We start from the raw sequence: 22,520 nt of genomic DNA, 5'->3' as shown, positions 1-22,520 counted from the left end.
AAATCTCAGGTGTAATATTTTGAAACCTTATCTAGAACTGGGGGGAGATGAGGGTCCTATCCTATTCTGGTGTGGATACAAACATAGAGTCTAGGTCCATTCTAGGACACAGTTTCTGAAATATGTCCAGTGGTAGTATGCAGGATGGTAAAAGGACTAGAAGCCACATATGGAAGAATAATTGAAAGAACATTTGGTTTGGAGATGATGGAACTTGAAATATGGGGGAGGCCACAATCAGATATATCTAAAGGAAGAGGATTTGTACCTTAGGATTCAAGGACTAGACCTAAGTCCAATAGGTGGAAGCCCCAGTAAGAAAGACCTAGCTCAATTTAAAGAATAATTTACCGTGGAGGCTGTCTAATGATTCAGTGGATGATGGTAAACTTCCTGTTGCTGGAGGACCATGGGATTAGTTGATCAGTTGGTTGGCAGCCATGTTTTAAGGGATTTACGTTGAATCAAGTTTTAACGACTCGCTTTGCCTCATTTTCCATTTAAAAGGCACTACACATTCAAAGTTCGATTTGGCACTCAAATTTTAATATACTATCATGACCAAACATGTTACTAAGTTCATTTATTATCTTGCACCTGACAGTAATGCTTTGAGAGGGCAGGAGCCAAACAGATGCACTTCAGCCTTCGCTGGTATTGAACGGAGTAGAGTGGGGACCATGAACTGGAGAGCTCATCTCCTTGAGCGGATTGTGTAGGCTGGAATTTAAAAAAACACTCCATCAGTTACAGTCTTTTCTTATTATTGACACAGTTCTAATAACCTGTGAATACATATGCACTGAACAGGCAGGAGGAGCTTTATGCTAAGGTCTTAAAACCAAATTAATGAATTCTTTAGTATGTTAAAATTGGAGTGTCTGTGTTGGCACGGCCTGTGCAGCCCTTCTCTGGAACACTTAGCAAACCACTGCACTAAATGAGCCCTCAGCATGCCTTCCAATTGTAGAATTCTTTGGTGTATGATCCTGGAATAAATGTTAGGCAGTAGTTCAGGGTTACAAAGTAATGGAAGTGTGGCCAATTAAAATTATGAGAAAATTTAGGTGGATTGTCATTGGCCCCTCTGGAATTTAGCCACAGCTTTGGGGATTGTAATTACAATAAAGTCAGCAGTTTGAAATATGTTCTCACCATGGGGGAGAAGAGCATCTCCCTCTGTTAAACCCCTCAAGTGGCTCTCTGAGCCACTTTTATTTAAGTGAAATTCTCTCCTCTCTTGAGAGAACCTCACTAGGTCCTCTCAATTAAGAAACATCGACATTCTCAAGAGGAGAGAAATTTGGAAGAGCATGATTAATGAAAATATTTGGGAAGTACAAGGTCAGTGGGCAGACTGAAGAGTTTAGAAAGGAAGAGAAAAATCGCGAAGCATTCTGTGCGCAGAATAAACTAAAAATTCATGCTTGTACAAATTTTCTTTCAAATTAGCAAAATCTTTGGAGGGATCATGGATTTAAGAAGAGCAAGCACAGTGGATGAATCTTAGGGTTAGTGATGGTAGAGTTGAGTGCAGCGCAATGCAGAAATGTCGCCCTTGGTAACCTGCTACCTGTCAGTCATGTTTCAGCCTTACCCCCACCGTCAAGTCTGGATTTGGTGCTTACCTTGGTACTTGACCTTGCCTGTTACGTAGTGAGTTACACTGCTTTGCAATTGGTTAGTTGTTTTCAACACCCGCCCCCCCCCCCCCCCCCCCCACTAAGCTTTAGGAAGACAGGACCATGTTTGTGTCTTGGGACTCTCAGGCTTAGCCGTATGGTAAGGCTTTAGTAAATGTTTGTTGGCTGAATAAATAGGAGCCCATTTAACTTCTTTCATTGCACTACTTCCTTGCCTTGGCACTTCTGAGATGTTGCTGGTAACCTCGTCACACAACGTGTCTTGACTGTTGAAACTTGACCGATTATCAGCCATGCAAAGGTTGAGGTGGGTATTGGTGCAGGGAGGCTCATTATAGGATTCGCTCTAATGACATTTTTTTGGGGGGTGGGGGGGCGGTAGACAGGGAGGGAGAGACCATCTTAAGCAGGCTCCTAGCCCAGCATACAGCCCGATGCGGGGCTCCATTTCACACCTTGAGATCATGACCTGAGCTGAATCAAGAGGTGGACGCTTAACTGACTGAGCCACCCAGGGGCCCCTAAAGTAACTTTGTAATTTTGCTGTTCTCATGTGACTGCAAGATAGAAAGCCTCTGATAGCTGGATTATGAGAAGCTCTTACTACTCTTTCATGGATGTCTGTATTTCAACTGGGAGTAGTTTGTTTCTCAGGGTGGAGTTCCTTAATGGCTTGGGGACTTAATCTCCAGATCCTTGAGGAGCCTGTGATTTTTTTTTTTTTAATTGTATTTATTTCAGTCACCTTTGAAAATTGATGTAAGTGTACTCTGGATCTTGGATGATTACATTATCATTGAAGTCCTACCAGTCAATTTGGAGCACAGTAGCAGATTATACTACCATGGTAAGAGGGAGGAAGGAACTTAACTGAATGCTGTCTTCATGCCTAATGGCTGGAAAGACTCCCTGTACAAATGGAGATTTTACAATTGCTTGAGTAGAAGAAAGTGGTAGGACTATGTGCTGTGAGTTACTCACATTGTGAATAGTGGTTTAGTTTTAGAAGAATGACATAATTTATCTCACTAATTCAATCATTAATTTGAATATTTTCATAGTTTTGTATTTGTAAGTTTTTAATAGCTGTTCTTATAGGGAATTTCCCCCCCCCCCCTTGTTTAAAAAAAAAAAATCACACTTGAGAAACCTTTTCTTTAAATTCATAGGACTCCTTGACCTTTGAGGCCTGAATTACAGGCACATTAGTGAGGGCGGTCATTTCAACTGGAAGCCTTCTATCCTTTTACAGTCCCTACGTGTAGGTGTAGAAAGATAGGGACCATGACTGAGTGAAGTCTGCCTTCAGACACTGTTTAAGGATGTTCTGGAGCCAAGATAATCAAGAGTGGAGTCAGAAATACCATGGCTTATGAAAGGGCTGGGGAAAGGATCAAATAAGAGACCCTGAACTCCAGAGTTTTGTTGTCCTAACAGTAACCAGTAGCCATACGTGGCTATTTAAAAGTTCCATAAAGGGGCGCCTGGATGGCTTGATCTGTTGGGTGGCTGACTCTTGGTTTTTGGCTCAGGTCATGAGCTTAGGGTTGTGAGATCAAGCCCCACCTCTGGTTCCTCACTCAGCAGGGTGTCTGCTTGGGATTCTCCCTCTCCCTCTGCCCCTCTCACTCGTCCTCTTTCTCTCTCTCCCTAAAAATAAATAAAATCTTAAAAAAAAAAAAAAGTTCCAGGGGTGCCTGGGTGGCTCAGTTAAGCCTCTGCCTTTGGCTCTGGTCGTGATCCCAGGGTGCTGGGATTGAGCCCTGCAGCAGGCTCCCTGCTCAGTGGGGAGCCTGCTTCTCCCACCACCCCTCCCCCTGCTCATGCTTTCTCTGTCAAATCTTAAAGTTCCATAAAACTAAAAATTTATTTCCTCAGTCACAGTAGATGCTTCGTAAGTGCTCAGTAGCCACCTGTACCCAGTCCTCTCAGACAGTGCTGCTCTAGAGGGAGAAACAGTGGAAGTAAGGTCACTCAGTTAAAAGGCAGTGGGATGATAAGAAGGAATAAGTGAGAGAATAGGGGAACAGGAGGAATGATACTAATGGTCTCCAGAACATTCCTTGGTCTTTGGTTCCTCCTGGCCTCCTTTTTGCCTGCACTCCCCCTGTAGGTGATCTCCTCCAGGCCCATTTTGCTTTTTCAATAGAGTTTTAGGTTTACAAAAAAATTGCCAAGAAGTAGAGTTCCCATGTCCCAGCACCACCTGCTCCTGCAGTGTGCCCTATTGACCTCTTCAGTTAGGATGGTCCGCTTGCCACACTGATGAACCAGTACTGCCACTTGATCATTAACTGAAGTCCCTATTTTTATTGAGATTTCATTAGCATTTTACATAATGCAAGTAGTCAGGAGACTGCATCCTGTACAGTAAACCTGTCTTCCTGGGCTTTTATCGGCTGTGATAATTTCTCACACTCTTTGGTTTTTGATGATCTTGACTATTTTAAGGAGTGCTGGCCAGGGATTTTATAGAGTGATGTGTCAGGAGTTAAAGGTTTGGGGAGGAAGACCAGAGTAAAATGTCATTCTCCTCCCCTGATAACAAGGGCACATACTGTCAACGTGACTTAATCACCGTTGTTAACCTTCATCACCTGGCTACAGGTGTCCTTGGTTTTAAAACCATCTGTGTGGTTTTGCTGACACTTCCCACATTGATTCAGTAGCCCCCACTTTCTTGAATTCCAGATTCCTATATCCAGTTCTATGTTCCACAGCTCCACTGGGAGCCTTCTCAGAGGGCAGGTGTTTACAGCTAGCCTCTGGGTTTGCCCATGGCCTCCAAATCTGTGGTTGCTGCAGTCTTCCCATTTCAGTGAAGGCACTCCTGTTTTTCCAGTTGTCCAGGTAAAAATGTCAGTGTTCTTTCTTCCTCCTTTGTTTCTCTCCCCCGAACTGTATTATCTGTCAAGGAAGCCTACTGGGTCCAGCTGCAGAGTTATTTCCGGGGGTGGTCACCCACACCACCTATGCCTCTGCTGCCTAAGACCCCTTCATCTCAAGCTGGACAATGACATTAGCTTCCTACCTGGTCTCCTGCTGTTCCTGCCTCCTTAGGACCCGTGTTCCATACAGCAGTCAGACTGATCTTCAGAAAAGAACTTGACTGACATTGATAAACACCCAGAAAAGTGTGCATGTTAGGAATCTGTGGTGAATTTTCAGACTGGTCGCACCTGTAAAACCAGCACCCAGAACAAGAAACCGAATATCACCAGCAACTCTTGCTCCCTTCCAGTCACTGACCCCGAGGGGATAACCTCTGTCTTTGAAGAGCACAGGTTAGTTGGGTCTGATGTTGTACTGCGTATAAATGGACTCCTACAATACGTAACTTGAGTCTGGCCTTCATGCAACATTATGCAACTGATAATCCATGATGTTGCATGAAATGGTGAATGGTTTCTTTGCATTGCCTGATACTATTTTGTTGTGTTAATACACCACAATTCTTTTTATCCATTCTAGTCATGGGCGTTCAGATAGTTCTTGGCTTTTGGCTCTTACGAGTCCTGCTGTGAATGTACTGGTATGTCTTTTGGCAAATATATGTATGCATTTATGTTGGTTCTCTGCCTACAAGTGGGACCTGCCAGAGCTTCAGCCTCCATCTACATCAGCAAACAGTTTTCCAAAGTGGTTGTACCCCAGCAAGTGAACTTTCTAGAGATATAAGTTAGCTCCTATTACTCCTTGTTTGAAACCCATCGGCAGTTTATCAGCTCGCTCAGAATACTAGCTGAAATTTTTATAGTGGCGTAGAAAGTTTCATATGAAACTGGTCTCCCTACTTTTCTTTGAACGTGCCAAGCGCACCTACATCCTAGGCCTTTGTACGAGATGTTCCCTCCACCTCTGTTGTTTTGCCGTATATCTGCATGGCCTGCTCCCTTCTTGAATTCCATTGTCTGCTTAAATGTCACCAACATAAGTAAAGTAGTTCTTCCTATCTCTGTCCTTTTTATTTTGCATTTTTCCTCTTACCACTTATTCCTGGTCATATCTGTGTGCTTAATAGACCTAAAATGTATATTATTTGTAGGATCTATTAATTTGTCTCCCCTGCTGCACCAGAGACTTAAGTTTTTGTTCATTGCTGTATCCGTATCAAAAACAGTAGATACTAGTAGTTGCTCTATAAATAGTTGAATGAACAAATGAGTGAATAAAATGAGTAGCTGTTATAGACCTAAGCGGTGAAAATAGAAATTTGGGGAGAACAGAAAGAAGGCTAATGAGGTAAAAAAATTGATAAACCCTTAATTTTTATCCAAAGTAATAGAGCTTAAAAAGATACAGTGCTTATGATTAAAAATAGCAACCCCCTGTCTCCTCCTAGTTTCTACTCCCCAGAGTTAACTACTTTCAACTCTCTTAGCTCTTTCTTATGCTATTTAAGTGGTATTTCTAAAATTTGGTGTTAAACCATGATTTATTTCAGTTTCAGATCTTATTTTTAATGACTTCATATGCTGGGAGATGGGCTCTTCCTCACCTATCCTACCTCCCTCCACCACACACACACACACACACACACACACACACACACACACACACCCTTCCATTGTCCTCCCAGTATAATTATCAAAAACTTAAGAATCTGATTTCAGATGTCTTTAGATGTCACTTTCTTGGAAGTGTTCCCTAACTTCCGATATCAAACTAATATATTGAGTGTTTACAGTATTATGGACATGTAAAGATTGTTCACTCCATGCCAAATAATGGCAGAAAAGACCTGTGATCATAATACAACTTTTTTCCCCTGGAATTTTCCATAGGTCTTTTTGTTTACTGTTCTTCACTAGCTTATTCTAAAAAAAATTTTTTTTTAACTAGAGAAAGAGTGAGAGGGAGGGGCAGAGGGAAAGTGAGAATCTGAAGCAGGCTCCATGCCCAGCACAGAGCCCCACGTGAGGCTCGATCTCACAACCCTGAGATCATCACCTGAGCCGAGATCAAGAGTTGGATGCTTAACAGACTGAGCCACCCAGGCGCCCCATGTTCTTCACTAGCTTATTATCCCCATGTTCTTCACCAAAATTCTGAAACACATCAAGTTATATATCAGTTCTTTAGTGATTTTTGGAGGCCTTTTTCCTAGAATGGTGCTGGCTTGTTGCCCTGAATCTTAACAAATTAACCAAAAGAATTTTCTTCGTCTTTTTTTTTCTGTGTTAAAGCCTTCACTTCTGGGTCCCATATCAGTCATTTTTGGTTTACTCATTCACTTGGGAGAAGAGATCCTTCACTAGTCTCTAGAGAAAAGACATAGGAGTGGTTAAAAAAAAAAAAAAATCTTGTGTATCAGTTTTCTATTGCCATAATATTGTTGTATAATAAGACAACTGAGAAACATCATTGGCGTACAGTAAATGTTTTTGGTCACATGTGGTAGTTGGGTGGTTGGCTGGGGCTTTGCTGACCTTGGTTGGGAGTTGGGTATTGGCTGATCTAGAATGGTCTTGGTTGGGATGACTAGGGTGACCTAGCTCTCTTCCATGTGGTTTCTCTTTTAGGGACTAGCGATCCAGCCAGTGTGTATTCTTCACATGGTGATGGCATAGGGCAAACAAGCATAAATGCTTTTCTTATATTTTAAATACATCAGCTGTGTATTTTACAGCAGCCTATTTTGGGACTATGGTTGAACTAATTTGGTGACCAAAAAAAATTTGTGCAAATGTTCAGGGGAAAAAAAAAACCTAAGATTTTTAACATTCTTCAGATGTCTGTTTAGCTGTCCCTTTCTCAAGAAGGTGTTCCTTGCCTACTTGGATTAAATTCTCCCGAGTCTCTCTCTTAGTGCTCTGTTATTTTCTTTCACACTGGTAATTGTTTTATATTGGTCTCTCCCATTAGACCTTAACCTTCACTGAAGACCAGGACCAACCAGTCTATTGTAGGGTTAGTTAGCATCGGGCCTGCAATGTTAAATACCCATGAATGTTGGTTAAATGAAAATGATTAAACCCCAGGAATATGAGGTATTTTTAGGGCTATCTTATTGAATCTTTGTATGTGAAGTGTGTTCCTTCAAGGATTTGGCAGAGAAGAGAGGAAAAACATTACCAATTTGCAGGGGAGATTAACTGGCTCCCCTTTGGGTTATTTGCTAGGCCTAACTGCATTCCCCTGTGTAATCAAGACTGTAAAGCTTTGATTAGTAGTTAGCTCTTTGTGGCTTTAGGGCTTTCAGATATAAGTAATTGTTTTCATCAGTGTATTAATTATGACTCTGGAACTTGTAGGCGGCTGGAAACAAGGGTGTTCCTACTGGTATATATGAATGTTTGTTGTTGAGTTCTGGATTACATGACAGTACTTCCATTGTTATTTCAGACAAGTGTTTGGAGAACGTTTTTAAGCTCATCAGTGACTGAGTTACAGTACAGTTTTGTGGTTGGTATTGCATTCAGTAAACGTACGCTACAGATTGAACTTCTGAATGTATGGAAAATTAACATTAATTAAATCAAAGTTGTAGAAAGCCTTCTACAAATAAGCTCAACTAAATTTAAAAAATTGTTCCTCGGACATGAGCTTACTTAGGTTTAAATAACCAATCTGTGATCTAGCCATTTTGGCCTTTTCATAATTTGGAAACTGATTCATATTTGTGTGTCTTTGATCAACATAGATACTGACTTTAATCGTTAGGGCAGGAACTTGAGATAGAGCTAAAAATTTGCTCCTGGAATTGAAACCGATCTTGTTTAGGTGGGGTGGGTATGTGTGTAAAATGTATAAAATATATTCTTAAGTAAGCTCTACACCCAATGTGGGGGTTGAACTTACTACCCTGAGATCAAAAGGCACATGTTCCACTGACTGAGCCAGCCAGGTGCCCCTTATATTACTAATGACAAACTTGTTTTTTGCTTTCCTTGATGTTCCAGGTAAGTAGTAAATGTACATGCTATATTACATAATTATGGAATTGTAAACCTTAAAGGGACAGCACCTTTATCTAACCTTGTCATTTTATACAACACTTAGGTGATAAATTTTGAGGCTGCTGTTGACTGGCATTATTTGCTCGGTAGACACTTGTTGAATGAATGAATAAATGAATGTACATTATAGATAGAGAATGGAGAGAGGTGAAAAACTTGTGTGTTGTTACAATTAAGGGAAGAGCCAAGGCTAAATTGACCAAGTTAAGAAAGCTGAAGGGGAAGATGATTTTAGAAAGTGTTATATAGGGGTGCGTGGGTGGTGCAGTCAGTTAAAGGTCTGACTCTTGGTTTCAGCTTGGGTCATGATCTCAGGGTCCTGGGATTGAGCCCCACGTCCTGCTCAGTGGGGAGTCTGCTTCTCTCTCTCTCCCCCTGCCCCTGCACATGCATGCTCTTTGTTTCTCACTCTCTCAAATAAAATCTTAAAAAAAAAAGAAATAGAATCAGAGAAACATGGGTGTAATTTTTATTATAGTTCCCAATAGCCATTAAGTAGGGGCATTATAATCTTTTAAGGTATAGCAATGGCTCCAAGTCTCTGTACAGTTTTGTTTGTTTGTTTGTTTGTTTTTCCAGGAAAAAAATTTCTGATGTTACTAGTGATTTTGAAGAAGTAGGTGTTAACAGGCTTAGGAAATAATCTGTACAATGAGATGTCTGATGGTCTAAGCCCGGAGTATAACTTAAATATAATTGTGTGATAAACTTATCAATCACTATGCTCTTTTGAATATAGTCCCTGTTAACACAAAACCCTGAATTTTGCTAATATTTCCTAACACGAAAGGGGATCTTTTCTTTCTTCAACAATTGAACAGAATTCCTGCTTTGTGTAGGAAATGTTGGCAGACCTTGAATTCTAAATTGCTCCAGATTGTTTAGTCTGTTGTTGTTTTTTTCCCCAAAAGAATTTGAATAGTTGATTTCTTTTTTTCTTTCTATCTGAAACATATTTTTCCCCTTCTCACCCTCATGTTTAACTTAGTTAGACTCTTCCTCTAAATCTTTTTGTTTTGTCTGATAAAGCCAAAATTCTACCTAAAATGTCATGGAAAACTCTCAAAGCGTTTTTACCTACCAAGTTCCTCATCATCAGTGGACAGGAAGTTTCTGTGGTCCCTTGCTTCCAAAGTGAGTGGCCCTCAACAGGCCAGAGGACCACAGTCTCCTTTGTTTTGTTGGGTTTTTTGTTTTGTTTTGCTCTGTTTTAAAGATTTATTTTAGAGAGCATCTGCATGCACAAGCAGGGGGAGGGGCAGAGGGAGAGAAGCAGACTCCCCACTGAGTGTGGACTAGTGGTGGGGCTCAGTACCACAACCCCAAGATCATGAGCTGAAATCAAGGGTCAGACGCTCAACAAACTGAGCCTCCCAGGCGCCCCCATGGTCTCATTTGTGTTCTCTTTGGGATTTTGTAGGTATATTCTTGACTGACATTGTCACCTGTGCTAATTAAGATTTTTCCTTTGGGTTCTTACTGGCTCGTTAGTCCTGTTCCTTATAGCCATCAACTCCTCCAACATCATGACTGAGAATTGGGTGAGTCCCTAGAAGCTCCTAGTAGTCAGGTGAGCACTTACGGCTTATTCCACAGTAGAGTATGTGTTTGGTTTGGATTTTAAATGACCACATCAGGCTGATGGAACAGCTTTTGGAGCCACCATATAATCCGTTAACAACAGTTCATCAAGGGATATTACTAAAAACAGGATTGGGAGCATGGAGGACTTTTCTTCCTCTCTAAACAGAGTGAACATGCCCTTCCAACTGAGGAGAAGCCTCCCGGATGGATGGTTGGCAATGTTCAGACTCTGGTGTATTTTCCATGAATTTGGAGACCCACAACTTTGTGTATCTGTGGTAGTATCTTTTTACCTTCTGTGCCTTATATCCTGGATGTTGTTCTCTGCTTGCCTTAATTTACTTGGAGTACTCGATGCCTGCCTTGGTTTATAGGACATGAACTATTTTACTTGGCTTATTTTAGTTGGAGAACATGTCATCATGCCTTTTGAGCATGGGAGATGATCTGCATTTGAGACCTCAGAAGCCAAAACAAGAACCAATATGGAAGTTAAAGAGAAGTCCATTATAGCTTAATAAAAGTAGATTTAGTAGAGCTGTTGGAAAATATTCTGTATTGCCCTCAGATGTGTAGAGTTGTATTGCTGAGAGGTATTCAACAGAAGCTGGATAAGCCTTTGTAGGGATTTTGCGGGGGCATCGAAGAATGGATAGGGTGAATGAGGTAGTAGGTTAATGGTGAGATTTGGGATTTATGTATACATGACCAGTAGTTGTGGACAGATGTGGAGAAAGAGAACAAGCTGAGATTTCTACTGATGGTAGTCAGTGAGCAAGATGAGATTGCCAACAGAGTGTGTACCCAGAAGAATCTGTTTGGCTTTGGGTATCAAGGTATGCTGGCTCGTAGAATGAGTTTGGAAGTATTCCCTCTTCAGAATTTTTGGAAAAGTTTGAGGAGGATTGGTGTTCATTGTTCTTTAAATGTTTGGTAGAATTCACCAGTGAAGCCATCATGTCCAGAGCTTTTTTGTTTTGGAAGATTTTTAACTACTGATTCTATCTCCTTAATGGTTACAAGCCTATTCAGATAACCTACTTCTACTTTTTTCTGATTTAGTCTTGGCAGGTTTTAGGTTTCCAGGAATTTGTTTCATCTAGGTTATCCCATTTGTTGGCATATAATGTTCACAGTACTCTTCTTGATCCTTTTTATTTCTGTAGAATCAGTAGTAATGTCTCCACTTTCATTTGATTTTCTTCTTTCTTAATCCATCTAGCTAAAGGTTTGTCAGTTTTTTTCAGAGAACCAACTCCCCCCCCCCTTTATTTCATTTATCATCTAATCTTTATTTCCTTCTTCTAGCTTTGGGTTTAGTCTGTTCTTTTTCTAGTTCCTTAAGTTGTAAAGCTAGGTTGTTTGAGATCTTTGTTTTTAATGTAAATGTTTCTAGCCGTAAATTACCCCCTTAACACAGCTTTCACTGTGCCTCATAAGATTTGGTATGTTGTGTTTTCATTTTCATCTGTTTCTAAGTATTTTCTAATTTCTCATGAGACTTCTTTTCATACATTGTTTAAAAATGTGTTAAGTTTTGTCAATTTTCTAGTTTTCCTTTTGTTATTGATGTCTAACTTTGTCCTGTTACAGTCAGAGAAGATACTCTGTATTTTGTCTTTCTAAATCTACTAGGACTTAATTTGTGGCATAACATAGGGTCTTGCCTGGAAAATGTCCCATGTGCACTTGAGAAAACGTGTATTTTGTTACTGGCACAGTGTTTTGGATATGTCTGTTACATCTAGTTGATTTGTTGTGTTAAGCCCTGTATTTCTATTCACTATCGTGAGGTATTGAAGTGCCCAACTATTATTGTAGAACTATCTATTTCTCCCCTCAGTTTTGTCAGTTTTTGCTTCATACATCTTTTTAAAGATTTATTTTCAAGACCATGAGCACGTGGAGGGTCAGAGGGAGAGGGAGAGAAAGAATTTCAAGCCGATTCCTCACTGAGTATGGAGCCCAACACAGGGCTGGATCCCACAACCCTGAGATCATGACCAGAGCTGAAACCAAGAGTTGGACACTTAACTGACTAAGCCACCAAGGTGCCTCTGCTTCATAAATTTTGATAGTCTGTCATTTGGTGCATAAAGGTTTATAGTTCTTATATCTTCTTGCTACATCGAATATTTCATTAATAGATAATATCCTTCTTTGTCTCTTGTAACCTTTTTGATTTAAAGTCTATTTTGTCTGAGAGTAGTATAGCCATATCTTCACTTTTTGGTTGCTATAAGCAAGAGATAACTTTTCCATCCCCCCCCCCCCTTTTTTGAAATTTAAGAGAGAAAGAGACTGCACGAGCAGGGAGGAGGGGCGGAAGGAGAGGGAGGAGCAGACTCCCTGCTTTGCAGGGAGTCCCACGGCAGGCGTGGGACTATATTCCAGGATCCTGGGATCATGACCTGAGCCACCCAGGTGCCCCTCTTTAAGATCTTATTTTTTAAGGAATCTCTATACCCAGTGTGGGGCTTGAACCCACAACCCTGAGATCAAGAGTCACATGCTCTAATGACTGAGCCAGCCAGGTGCCCCTACATCCTCTTATTTTCAACATGTTTGTGTCTTTGGATCACAAGTGAGTTTCTTGTAGGTGGCATCGAGTTGGATCCTGTATTTTTATCCATTCTGCTAATCTGTCTTGCTGATGGGAGAGTTTAATCCATTTACATTTAAAATAATTACTGATAAGGAGGGACTTCAATAATTATGCTGTTTGTTTTCTGTATGCCCTAGGGCTTTTTGTCCCTCACTTCTTGCATTACTGTCTTCTGTGTTTAGTGTGTTTGTGTGTGTGTGTATACACTCATGCACACACAAATTTGTGTGTGAGGGTGTGTGGTAAAGCATTGAAATTCCTTTCTCACTTCCTTTGTATATTTAACAGCTATGTTCTTTGTAGATACCAGGGAAATTACGTGTAATATCCAAGATTTGGAGTTCCAAACCAAAGTTCAGTAATACACTAAAAATAGTTGTCTTTAAGTGTATTAGTCTCCTGGGGACCTGGGTGGCTCAGTTGTCAAGCATCGGCCTTCAGCTCAGGGCGTGATCCCAGGGACCTGATATCAAGCCCCGCATCACATCGGGCTCCCTGCTCGGCGGGAAGCCTGCTTCTTCCTCTCCCACTCCCCCTGCTTGTGCTCCCTCTCTCGCTGGCTCTCTCTCTCTCTCTCTCTGTCAAATAAATAAAATCTTTTTTTTAAAAAAAGAGAGAGAGGTGACAACAGCCTTAGCAATCTAATTGAAGGTTTCAAATTCAGTCTTTAACAACAGTGTTTAAAAAAAATAATAATAAATAAATGTATTAGTCTCCTAACTCAGGTAGAAAACAAAGTGCATTTGCAAACTATTGTTCAAATAATACTAGCTCTTGTAATTCCCCTGTATTTGCCATCATTGAGATGGTCTCCATATGGCTTTGAGTTATTGTCTAATGTCCTCTCATTTCACCTTTCAGGACTCTTACAGGGCAGTTCTAGTGGTCCTGAGTCCTCTCAGCTTTTGTTAATCTGGGAATGTCATATCTCTCTTTTGAAGGACAGTTTTGCTGGATATAGATTCCTTGATTGATAAGTTTTTTTGGTTTTTATTTATTTTTATTTTATTTTATTTTATTTTTTTAATATTAGTACTTTGACTCTATCAACCCACAGTTTGCTAACCACCAAAGTTTGGTGAGGATCTGTTAGTAATCTTACTGAGGATGCCTTTGTAAGTGATGATTTGCTTCTCTCTTGCTACTTTCAGGAGTGTGTCTTTGTCTTTTTTGAAAGTTTGATTATCCTGTGTGTTGGTGTGGGTCTCTTTGAGTTCATCTTATGTGGAGTTTGTTGAGTTTCTTGGATATTCCTATTTATGTCACTCAAATTTGTGGTTTTCAGCCATTATTTTTTTCTTTTTTAAAGACTTTATTTATTTGACAGAGCACAAGCAGGGGGAACGGCAGGCAAAGGGACAAGCAGACTCCCTGCTGAGGAGGGAGCCCAATGGGGGACTCTATCCCAGGACCCTGGGAATCACAACCCAAGCTGAACCAGACGCTCAACTGATTGAGCCACCCAGGTGCCCCCTTCAGATAATCTATTTCTCTCTTCTCCTGGGGACTCCCATGCTACACATGTTGGTCCACTTGGTGGTGTCTCACAGTTCCCTATGGTTCTGTCTGCTTTTCTTCCATCTTTTTTCTGTTCTTTGGACTTGATAATTTCCATTGTCCTGTCTTCAAGTTCGATGGTTCTTTTGTCTGCTCAAATCTGCCTTTGAATCCCTCTAATGAATTTTTCATTTCTGTTACTGTACTTTCCTGCTGTAGAGTTTTTTGTTTGTTTTGGTCTTAGGTTTTCTGTCTCTTTATTTCCATTTTGCTCACACATCATTTTCTAGACTTTCTCCACGTCCTTTAGTTCTTTAAGCATTTTTAAGACTTTTGTTTGTCTTTGTCTTTAGTATATCTGCCAGTAGGTCTTTTTCAGGGACAGTTTCTGTTGGTATCTCCACCCCCCCACCCCTGCCCCTTGGGCCAAGCTTTCATTTTAGTATGCCTTGTGATTGTTGTTGTTGAACACTGGACATTCGAATCCTCTTATGTGGTAACTCTGGAAAGCAGATTCTCCTCCTTTCCCAGCATTTTCTTCTCAGGGTTATTATTTTGTTTTATTTTTCAAAATTGTAGGCTGTCTCGGTGCTGAGGATCAGCCAGAGGTATAAACTTGAGGTCTGTTGAGGTTTTTTTCTGAGCCTTTCCCTACACATGCACAGTCACTTTCTAATTTTTTTCCATATATGCAATTGCTGTTTAATGTCTTATCTTTAATATCTGGCTCCCAAAAGGGGAAAAAAGCAAAAAATCGAAAGTAGGGAGAAAAGGGCTTGGGCCCTTTAAATTCCCTGGCAGTCCCTTAACCCGGAAGGGGAGGGGCTTGCAACAGTGAGGGGGAGGTGCAACTACCACGGCTGCTCACTCCTTGTCTCTGCTCTGTGTTCTGAGGCAGCATTCAGCAGTCAGAGCAGAGATTCCTGATACTTGGAACAGCCTGCATGCAGCTTATGGCAACTAGGGTGGGCAAGAAGGACCCTCTCTTCCAAGAACCCTCAAAGTTGCCTGCCAAGGGTCTAGGGGTGGAGGATTGGTAGGTATTACTGTACTAAGGGTTAAAATTGACTGAAACTAATGGCAATTTACCATCTGAGTCTTTGTCTAAAAGTTGCAAACTTTCAACAGACTTAGAGTTCCAAAATAGAAACATCAGACAGATTCCATTGTGTGGGTACAGTTGTTATCCAGGTAGGGAAATAGATTTTTTTTTTAAATTTTATTTATTTGAGAGAGAGAAGGACGAGACGGCACTTGGGTGAGTGGGGTGGGGTGGCAGAGGGGGAGGGAGAGGAAGAGGGAAAGAATCTCAGGCTGATTCTGTGCTGAGCGTGGAGCCCCTTGACCTGAGCCGAAATTTCAGGACCCTGAGACCATGACCTGAGCCGAAATCAAGAGTCGGGTGCTTCACTGAGCCACCCAGGTACCCTGATTTTTTTTTTAATGTTAAAAATGACTTAATTTTTGAGTCTAGTTGACACGGTGCTAAATTTCAGGTGTACAGGATAGTGGTTCAGCAGGTCTATATGTTGTGTCTCACAAGTGTTATCACCGATGTAGATTCTTGTTGCTACCTACTCTTCCATCTTCCTAGAATCTTCTCTTTACAAAATTCATCCACATACTTGCTTGATGTTTACTTTTTGCCCAGCCATAATAGACCTAATGAAGGGTCATAACAATGTAGGAGCTAGCATTTTGGACTTTGGTTAAGGGCCTAGTCTTAAGGCAGTTTCTTCATTCTTGCTACTTAACAAACCGCGTCAAAATTTAGAAGCTTAAAACAACAACCGTTATTGGTTATGTTATGGCAGTTAAGGACTTTACCAGAGATGACTTACCTCTGCTCCCCATGGCTTTGATTGGGCTCACTCATGTGGCTGTGTTCACCTGGTGGCTGGACTGGACGGGCTGGAAGGGCCGAGGGCTTGGGGCTAGCTGGCAGCTGGAGTGCCATGGTTCTCCTCCAGGGGTCCTTTCTTGCCATGTGGTCCCTCATCCTCAGGCCCTTTCTTGCCTGGACTTCTCTACATGGTGTCTGGTTTCCAAGGGAGTAAGAGCTGTGTGACCTCTGAGGGCCTCAGCCCACAACTGGCACAGCAGTCACTTCTACCAATTCTCCTGATCAAACAAGTCACAGACAAGTCCGCTCGGGTTGAGGTAGAAAGGAAATAAACACTACCTTTTGACAGAAGGAGCAGCCCCTGCCTACAGGGACGAGCGGAATTATTGGTGGCTATTTTGCAGATGATTTAACACAGGATTCTAGACAGTCACTTGAATCAATATAGAATCAAAAGACTTGAAGTTTAATAAAGTTCAAATTGAATGAGGTGTCCAGTGTACCCCCCTCCTCCCCAGTTAGAATGTGTTCCATGAGGGCAGGGATTTTTTTTTTGTATCTGTTTCACTCAGGCTTTATTCCCAGGCCCAGGGGCAGTGCCGGGTTTGTGATAGAAGCTCCCAGAGTATCTGTTGAAGGAAGGAAAGACTGCTGGTAAGAGTAGGAGCAGAGAGATTGTAGGGAAGAGGCGCATCAGAGAAGGCTTCAGAGAGAACCCGACTCGGGAGCAAAGTCTTGAAAAAGAGTGATAAGTATGAATCAGTGTCTCAGAGGTGGGTGGACGACATTTTTTCACTACTGAACAGAGTGCCTGCCTGTGCCAGATGCTGGAGATTCAAAGATAAGAGACCTTCCCTTGAAGAAGGGGATACAAACATCTCCGTGTAAACAAGTGCTAGAGAATAGAAAAGAGGATTTTTCTTGGACTGATAGGGGAGGACTTCAGCATGAGCATACTAGATGGGACTGAGTAAGGCAAGTGTGGACTGAGGGGGGGAAAGGCTGAGCTGAAGGAACCACTAGGAAAAGATGAGTGAGTGTGTGTGTGTGTGTGTGTGAGAGAGAGAGAGAGAGAGAGTTGAAGAGTCTTGAAAATAAGCTGCAGGATTTATTTACCAGATAAATGATAAGGAGCGCCTTCTCTAACTCCTAAATGTGAGTAATGGGATGACTGGATTTGAGGTTCTTTGGTTACTTGGTGCAAAATTTTTGTTTCCATGATAAGGACAATCTCAGTGGAAGGCCATTCATTATTAGGATTTGTGAGTTCACTGGTGATTGTTTACCTTACTATAATTCTATAGTGCTTTAGTAGGAGTTTACAAAGATCACTGCCATATACATGTGACAGGTGAAAAGCAAAACTATAAATTTATTAGGGTATAGTAGTCTTCCTTTTCTCTTCCTGCCTAGGGAAGTGATCTCAGATCTAGCTTGTGGTGCATGAATGGTAGAGGAGAGTGGATAAAGCAGGGAGATGAGTGTTTTACTCTGTGGGGGGAGGAGGGAGCTGAGAGGGAGGATGCGATAGATTAGTTGGGGTGGAATTGTGGAATGAGATCTGTAGCTCTATCTTTGAGAGATGAGATGGTGCTCCATGAGGAGCATTTCTAGTACGGGTGTCCTGAGTTGTATTAGACTTCCATTAGAAGGCTCCTGTAGGAAGGTGCTGTTTTTTTAACTTTATTATTTTGTGGGGACAAGGTGTTGGCAGTGTTACTACATCGCTGCTGAAACTGACATTAAAATGGCCCCAGTATATTGCAAACATTAGCTTCTTTGGTTCAACATTGTCACTCCCAACAGCTGTATAAAATATGTGTTACAGGTATTATCATTTTTGTCCCTTAAATTGTGGGTGACATTGGGCCTCCAGTAGATTCCGCTGGCTTCTCTAGGAGGCACCAGTGTGAAGATCTGAACTATGGCAGTAGAGAATTCTGGAGACCTATTAGTGTGAACCCACTGTGTGCACCAGATTACTGAATTGACCTAGAAAATGGAAAAGGTGTTGGACAGAGGGCCCCCAAACCTTTACTGTAGGCAGTGGCAATAACAGCTTTTGGACTGATAAAAATGACAATAATCAAACACAACAATGAAAGCACGTCCATTTGATCACAAAGAGTCCTCTAGGGCTACAGTTCTTCTAGAAGTTCTTATGTCCTTCTGAGAATTCTATAAAAAGTATGGACCTTTTCCCCAGAAGAATGCTCCTATGATACATACTCGGCAGACAGTTTTAGGGCGTATCTAGGCTCTGCCACCTGCCTAGAGCATCCAGTGCCTTCAGCTCCTCATTTGCTAATTTCACCAAAGTAGCTTGAGGGCGTTGAGATTCTCTTCCTTCCAACGTCAAAGTTACCCTTTTTGTTTCCAGCAGTTGTTAACTCTACCTAAAAACAGCATTAAGGAAAGCAAGTGTTCATCCATAATTAGAGACAAGACTCTAGAATCTAGCATCAAAGCCATCATGGAGTTTGTTTGTTTTTAAGATTTTATTTATTTGACAGAGAGGCAGTGAGAGAGGGAACACAAGCAGGGGGAGTGGGAGTGGGAGAAGCAGAAGCAGGCTTCCGCTGAGCAGGAAGCCCAATGCGGGGCTTGATCCCAGAACGCTGGGATCATGACCTGAGCTGAAGCCAGACGCTTAACGACTGAGCCACCCGGGTGCCCCCATCATGGAGTTTTGATCAAAGAGACTTCACTCCAGGAAGCAAGGGTTTTAGGACTTTTATGACTGAACTTGTTCATTCTCTTCAACTGCTCCAGGAGTCCCTTGTGAATGAGTGCTTTCAAATGGGATGATTTTGACTCCTAAAAATTTAAACAGATAAGGGGTCCTGGGTATAGGAGTTAGAATAAGAAATACCATATAGTAACCCTGCCTAGTTGTCAAATTATGTTGGTTTTTATTAAAAGGTACTGTTCATTTTGTACAGTGCAACTCTTCTCTTGTTCTCCTGGCTTTTTTATACACTAGACTGGTCCAGTTTTAATTCTGAATACTGAGTTTTATCAAGTAAACAGGAGTAAGTATAACAGTCTCCCTTCATTTGTGTCTGTATAAGTAAGAGAACTCCCTTTGCTAAAGCCCTGGCAAACTGTCAGGGTGAGCAGGGGAACCTTCCAGAGTCTCCAGCCATTCTGAACAGTTCCTGAAGAAAAGTGCTCATTCAGTGCGTGACTTTTGTCTCTTCTAAAAACTTAGCTGTGATCTTCCTTCTTTTTCATCCCCTCCCCTCCCTTTTTTGTGAGGCTACTTCAGCAAGTAAAAACTTTTTAGTTAGGCTTACCTGAGGGTTAGGGAAGGAAAAAAATTTTGCTTTCTGTGGGTTCTTAAAATGCAATAGAGTCATGATTACACTAAGAAAATGAAAAACTTAAAGATACTTTGGAGCTCCTGGTTCCTAAAAGGTAACTTGTGATTATATGAACAGAATTCCTTAATAATCACAATGGTAACAGCCCCATACCTCCTGTCCATTAAGCTTTCAAGCAGATGGGGCACAAGGCCAGTGAAAGAGATAGGCTAGAACAAGCCCACTTTCTCATCTAGAACATTCCTCACTGATCTTTTATATAGATTTCTGTGCTGGAGTAGGGGGATCTTTAATGTACTTTTGATATTCTTTCTATCTTTCCCCTTTTTGATTTGTGAGGTGTGAAGGGAGCATTTTTGTCTTAATAAGCCAGTGCCTTGAATATTACTTGAGGGTGTGGAACCTTGAAGATTTTCTGTGAAACTCCACCTTCTCATTTCTTTCACCTTGTCCCCCAGTCTACATGGAGAACCGGAGAACGAACCTTCATTATAGTTGCGTAAAAGGAGATCTCTCCAGGATTGAGACCCAGTTTTTATATTTTGCGTTGTGGTCCTAGGAAATCTTAATTAGAAAAGTGTGTTCCTTTTCCTTCCTTTGTCCCCCTCATGAAATCCTTCCTAACTCAAACAGGATGGAAAGAATGGAAGAAAATAAGACCTTGATTAAAGTGGGTATTTCTTAATATTTCTTTTGGATTACCTGCTCACTTTTTAAATGGTGCTCTGTGGTGTCAGGATTTGAACTGTGCCATCAAATTTTCTCCATTCCATTGATCTCCCACTTTTTTATATTTGGCTTGAACTCTTTAGGATTTTGATTACTTTATTTCTGAAATTCCATTATGTGTTATAAAGCCATACTAATTTGGAATGTTTGAGGGAGTAGAAGGAAGGCCATTCTAAACTAGCTTTAGATCTTAAGTAAGTATTTTTTCAAGGTATGTTATATTACTATTTGCATATATATGCATTTAAAAACCACAGTGTGTTACTTAGTATGATCCATAAGGAATTTGCAATTACCTGATCTTGGTTTTTGCATGTAAATGGATACTTGAAAGTGCTTGAGGCTGCTTTGAAAGGGTTCTTAATAGTTGAGCCAGTAACCCTTGACGTCTTGGTTATACCGGTACTCATATTTAATAGACCTTTCATTTTTTCCTCCTAGATCGGGTAAGGGTACATTGAGCTCAGCTGTCTGAACTATTACATTATTAATAAGCAGAGTGGAACTACTAGGACTTTTTTTGAGAAATTCTAAAACTTTTACTCTGTATATGTGCATTTACATGGCTATTAGATCTACCACACAGCTGACATGTATGTGTGTATGTGTTGCAATCCGAGAACATGCCACATGTATGGGGACAATTTGAGCAAGTTATCTTTGGGTATAAACTAGACTTAGCTGAGGGCAAGAATCACATACCTTGGCATTCTTGCTTCTAAAATAAACCTGTTCATCAGAGATTTGCTCAGGTACCTGGCTTCGTGGTGGGCAGCCTTCCATGAGGAACAAGTTCCATTTCCTTTCTTTTTAGACTGCTAATCAATGCGGGGGAGTAGGTGTTGAGGGGTGGCCTGGGAGGTTAGGTGGTGTACTGTGTATGTACTTGGGAACAGGAGTGTGATTCCCTGCTGGTTCCTGTTTCTCAGGCATGCCACGTGGGTGCCACTAGTTAAAAGCAAAGGGTTTGGTGTCAGTCCTGCGTTTGACCCTCGGTGCTGTCATTACCCAGCTGTGGGATCCGTCCTGAGCAAATCAAGTTAACCTCGCCAAGCTTTAGTTTCCTGATGTGGAAAATGGGGATCATAATTACAGCCTCACCAGATACATGTGCTCCAGGAGGGATGTTTGATAGTGGAAAACGGGTGGTTCCTGCCCTTACGGTTGGGTGGATCAGTTTGTGCAAGATAGATAATAATCAGTCTTTATGAAAGAGGTCTTTTTTTACTGAAACTACATCCCATGCGTGTATCTCCTCAGTAGGGGGTAGGTTCTTCTAGGACATGGTCCTTGTCTTAATCATTTTTGTAACTAGCTTATCAAACTTGATACTCACGAAGTGATCACTGACTAGATGATGCATACTCCCTTTGAACCTACCACCTACCATAGTATGTGGATTTCTGATCGTTACATTTCCTTCTTAGACATAGACGCATTGAGAAACTCCTGCAGTTTAAAGTTTGCTAGAATGGAGTGTCTTATGCATTTCCGTTGGCCAGAATGGATTATTGATTTGCTTTGGCTGGACATCTGTTCCCTAACTTCCTCAGGATTGCTGTGTGACTTCCTAAAGCTGGTCTTTTCTTAGGAAGAAGGTTAAGACTTTCGCTATTACCTAGGAGAGATCAGGTTTTTATACACCAGCAGGGGCTAGTTTATCTGATTTTACCCTGTAATTGGTCAAAAGTTTGGACTACTGCAGCTTTTGTTTCTTTTTTGTAGAGAATTCTGTTGCCTGAATTTTGGAATTCTAACGTTTTTTCGTTCATTGCCTCTTGCTTGTAAGTAGATTGTTTCCATCTCTTGTTACTGTGTTTTTGTGAATTTTTGTTGTTTGCAGGAGAGCTGTATGGCAGTCCTGTGTAGCTTTGGTTGAGGATGTGTCTTTTGTTGTTAATTGCTTGACTTCCAGGTTCCAGGACTACTCAGGTAATAAAAAATTAAATTTCAAACCTGTATGAGGTACAGGTCCCATACCTAAAAATTTTTAGGGTAGATCTCCCTCCTACGTAGAGCCTAGAGGCAGATGAATGCCCTCAGCATCTCACGTTGTATGATGGGCACATTTTTGCATTTGACTCTTCCTAAAGGTTTATCCCTTTGAAGGTTCTGGCTTTATGTAAATATCAGCTGCTACTCCCCTCTTTATGGGAATCGTGAAGTTGCAGACACAGAATGTAAGCAGTTTAAGGAGGAGAGGGTTTATTATAAAGCATTAAATGACTGCAAAATTGTTGGAAGAGTTGAAGAAGTAGATTCTAGTTGTATTCATTCAATCAGCAAGTATTTATTGAACATCTGTGTGCTGGCACTGTTCTGGGATCTTGGGAGACA

At 41.2% G+C, this 22,520-nt stretch overlaps 1 protein-coding gene across 2 annotated transcripts in view; it reads left to right on the top strand.

Moving 5' to 3' along the window:
- The window catches only part of CNNM2 (cyclin and CBS domain divalent metal cation transport mediator 2), a 142,447-nt gene that overhangs the window by 43,864 nt on the left and 76,063 nt on the right, over positions 1-22,520 (top strand). The window lies entirely within an intron of this gene.

The sequence above is a fragment of the Ursus americanus genome, chromosome 6, assembly GCF_024610735.1.
Source record: "Ursus americanus isolate L20-20 chromosome 6, mUrsAme1.1.p, whole genome shotgun sequence".
NCBI classification, from domain to species: domain Eukaryota; kingdom Metazoa; phylum Chordata; class Mammalia; order Carnivora; family Ursidae; genus Ursus; species Ursus americanus.
This window is presented reverse-complemented; position numbering and strand designations above follow the sequence as displayed.